The following is a 4,693-nucleotide window of genomic DNA, read 5'->3' on the forward strand; positions in this document are numbered from 1 at the left end:
GACTGAAAGAATGTTCTGTCAAAGCCCTCTTTGCTTCCAATTGTGTCACGTGCTCATAAAGGCAAGAAAGAGCAGATGGAAAGGGCCGACCGTGCACACGACTGGATAGATGGAAAAGGTAACTTTTTTCTCCAGAATTCCCACTTGAGGGCGCCATATCATACTTTAGCAATCCCTGGCCTTCCGCCTGCACCCGGCAGTGATGTAGTCTGTGAGTCTTGTGGTCAAAACAGGCAGGCTAAAGAACACGTTGACCATTGTGCACTGTTAAGTGTATGATGATAACAATTAATTTTAAACATAATAACGTATGCATATTTCCACAGTTTTTTCACCTTCTTGCCATTAAATGGGGTTAAAGAGGAAATCGACACATTTACAGCTGAATGGACAATGTTTTATTTACGAACCGGTCCAAAGGGGATATGAGTGTACAGCCGGCTGCATAGATTCACTTTTGACTGTAAGATGAAACTACTTAATACTGGCCGTTCGGGTAGCCCGATGGTAAACCCTCTATTTAAAATGAGTAATAATATTTAAATTGGTTGTATGAATATGTTAATTATGTACATGTTATTGCCTACAGGTGAAACAAGTGCTTTGGGGCAGACAGTGAGAAAGAACAGTTTAAAATTAGTTTTACATGTAAGCTGACCTAATTGATCTAATGTCTATATATTTACATCTCATAATTGTGACCAACTGTTTGATTCCCACAGTATACATTCATTAATGTGCAGCAGTGGGGCTGAGCAGACATCACTTCGATCTGTATGCAGCTGCAGTATTCCAAACACGGTGCCTAAGGGCAGCGCAAGCTGTGCAATGGGGCTGAATAATGGGAAGTGACAGGTTACCAGGAGCAGAGAGGCCAGACGGCATAGGTAATGTAGTAAACACAGTCAAATACAACAACTTTGCCCTTCAGCCTGCGTCCACCAGCCTGAGGTAAAGGAAAAAAGTAGGCCCTACGTTCAACCAGGTGAGGCTTGTGAGCTGTGTGTGGCTGTCCATGTGGGTGTTTGAGTGAGAAAGACACAGAGGAGAACCAATCAGTAACAAAGCACAGCAGACTGAAAACGGGACAGCCGGGCATTCGTGTAGTTGAGTCTGTTCCTGCTGTAACATGGACTCTAGAACCTGATGAAACATTGTTTCTGAAACCATCAAGGTGTTGTAGCAAACAAGTCTTTAGTTGCCTAGGCAATGCCCCCCTCTCTGCAGCAGCAGCACATGTAGTCAGGAGCGGAGTCGAGAAGAGGAGAAAATGTGCATCTTAAAACACTATTTTTTTGTTGCTATTAGAACAGTTATAACATTGGCCGCATTCATTTGGCTGACCAAATACGTCATTCAAAATTCCATGACCGTCACAGCCCTAGGGTAAGTATGGCAAAAAAGAGGCATGGCTTCATCCTACTGACTGTAGCCTGTCAGACAGATGCCTAGAGTGCAAATAAGATGTACGAGTCTGTCTGTGGAGGAATCTGGCCTATGGTATTTACCAGGGCTAGCTGCAGACTGGCAGGGGGAGAAGCATGTTTACCACGGGTAATGAACCAATGAGGTGGGCTGCCCAGGGGGGTTTGGGGGTCGACGGGGGAATACCCCAACTTTCCCCCCAAATGTGGGTCAATAACCATCCTCGGGTGATTCCCCCCCACCCCTGGTTTCATACTCCATGTTTCATAACAACAATACCAAATTCCCAATAATTCATTGGATTCATCGGATTGACAGTGTGGTGTTCTAACAGTATTTGTCTCCCTGCTCAGGCCTGTGTCTCTGGAACACATGAAAAGGTCAGCAGACACTCCAGGAGACTCGCACTCGGGGTTTGGTACTAAGTACACCCCCACCCCCCCTGGGCTAGTCGGTCATAACGTGAAAAGAGCATGGGCAAGGAATGAACAAACGTCTCTCTACCTTTTTCAGCCTCTTTGTCCTCCCCTCTGAAAGCCCTTTGCCATGCACTCAAAAGGAAGAGCTGTTGACCTGAAAGCACTTGATTCCACCATGTGCAAACTGCATAGGCACTCCTACTGTATTGATCAAAACGACAAACATTATACAGTATTAACCAGTATTTACCAAAGAATATTTGTGCTATGATTTTGTTGTGATTTTACCATTCATTAGTCTAAGTCTGTAGATATCTCCAATGGCTGGAAAGGGAAAATAGAGACATACAGTAGATCTTCTCATTAAATCTAGGTCAGCTGACACAAACAGGATTGCTCTTTTTGTGAAATGAGCTGTGCCTATGGCGTTATTGCATGAAAGGTAATGGGAGAGATATAGAGGGCCGTATTGTATCCCCACAATACACTGATCCTGCTCAATGTGCTCATTGGGTCCATGTATTAATAAGCCTACTCAATAGAGAGGTTTTCTGTCTTCAGATGGTCTTCCGTCTTTAACGAACGGCTCCTGGAATCAGTCCTTAAATTTCATAGCCAATATGGCTCTTAACAACCAACATTGATTTATTATTCTTTGTACAGTATATAATATTGTTAGATGCGAGAGGATATGTTGAAGTTTCGGGAAAATATTGCTCTCGTTTAAGTTAATTTGAATTCAAGAAGTGAATGCCACGACATACTACTCTGTGTGAACCCTCAGGTGCCCTGGTCCTCTCTCTCTCAGGGCTTTCCTTCTTCCCCCATCCCCTCTTCCATTCCCCCATCCATTCCCCCATCCCCTCCACTCTTCATTTACCCTGTCTTCAAAGCAGTGCTGGGAGGTGGAGGTACCAGTCGGACCTAAAGGGGGTATTTAGGAGTGACTGGAGGCCCTAATAGCCGGGGATATCACACACAGCCACATCAGAGGGCCTTCGTTCGCCAGGGCACTAATCACACTGTCGCCAACCATCCCAGGGCCTGTCAGTCATAAACAGGTATTACTCCCCCCGCCCCCTCTGATCGGGGACAATAGCCTTTGAAACAGTGGCCTTTTGAATGGTACTGTGCCGGGGTGTGCGGAGGGTGGGGTCATTAGAGGTGGGGGTATATTTGAGTGGTAAGCCCTAAGCTGTCTGGGTAAATCACAGTGTGACAATTATCTCACTTTGCTGCACTTTCAGAATGCTTGACCTGCTTCTCAGCATTGATACACATTCTCAGAACGAGGCGGGGGTCATCACTGAGGGTTCCAGTGTGTGTGAAGGAGTGAGTGTGTTTCAGTGTGTTTGTGAATGAGTGATACAGAGAGAGAGAGAGAGAATGTATGTGTATGTGTTTTATCTGTAGGTCTCCATTCACTATAAGTACTGTATGAAACACAAACTTTCGTCAAACAGTGCAGAATAGGGCATTTTTGATTTTTTTTGTTCGTCTTTGTAATCTCTTTGATTTCATTCTCAGGCCTTGTTATGCATAACTCACTAGTTACTACATCAATATTATGACAATTATTTATTTAGAAAACTTGGAAGAGGCAGATATATTGTAACAAACATCAAAACTCTTCATGTGTACCAGTAATTGTTGTCCATAAATATAGTTTGACACAAAACATGATTTAGTTTTCACACCACAGTGTGTTATTGATGATGAATCACTACTTGAACATTTGGCCTACATGTCTCTCCTCCACATAATAATAGCTGGAATAGAGTGAATGGAATGGTATCAAACACATGGAAACCAGGTTTGATACCATTCCATTTACTCCGTAAACATCTGGAAAGTTAACTCCATCCCACAACATCTCACTTATCATTATTCATGATTCATTCATGATTTCTCTTAATCATGGCATTATCAGGATTCATTTATAAGGGTTCAGAAACATCTTATATCCACTCACTCAGGATTGGGCAAAACATAATCTGAAACACGACTAAAACAAACCGAGATTTATCCAATACATTTGTAGAGTCACAAGCTTGATGTAGTCATTGTGTGCAAAAAATATGGGACCAAATACTAAACTTTAGGCTACTTAAATAAAATATAAGTGAATTTGTTCAAATACTTATGACACCTTCAAATGGGGGGGCTAGATACATAACAGTAAAACAGATATGTATGAAAATACCCTCAAATAAAATATGACATTCTGTACTGTCGCCTAATAGCTTCACTGTCCAAATACATATGCAGGGGAGTATAAATAATAAAAAAATTAATATAGCAATCGCAGATTGGCACTTTAATCTATACTTAAACCTTCTCCTACTGTCTACTAAAGCTCCCAGTTTTGCTCTAGTATAAACCAAAGTGGATTGAAGTCCATGTAACCTAGACCACTGTTTATTATGACTCTTCATAGAGGGGTGTAGTGTGCTGTCTTGTGCCTTGTGACTCAGGCTTACACCTGGTCTGGTGGAGACCCAACCAAACTAGATGAGACAAATGAATGGAAAATCCGCTGAATATGAAGAAAATGGATATAGGCTCAAGTGGGATATGCGTTCTCTGGCTCACTGTTAGGCCTATGAGGTAAAATGGTCCAGTGGAATATTGGAATAGGCTTCTCTGCTGTGATCCATCAGTAGAAGCTCTGGACCTATTCACATGGCTCTGGGAAGATGTTGCCTTCAGGCACAGATGTAGGATCAACATATCTTCTCCAAATCATAATCTTAACCTGGATTAATCCAATTTAATCAAATTTAATCACTTGGCATTACTGGCACTACATTATTGCTCTTAGTCAATAATGTACAGTATAGATGTGGTCA

This window comes from Salmo trutta, chromosome 24 (genome assembly GCF_901001165.1).
Source record: "Salmo trutta chromosome 24, fSalTru1.1, whole genome shotgun sequence".
NCBI lineage: Eukaryota > Metazoa > Chordata > Actinopteri > Salmoniformes > Salmonidae > Salmo > Salmo trutta.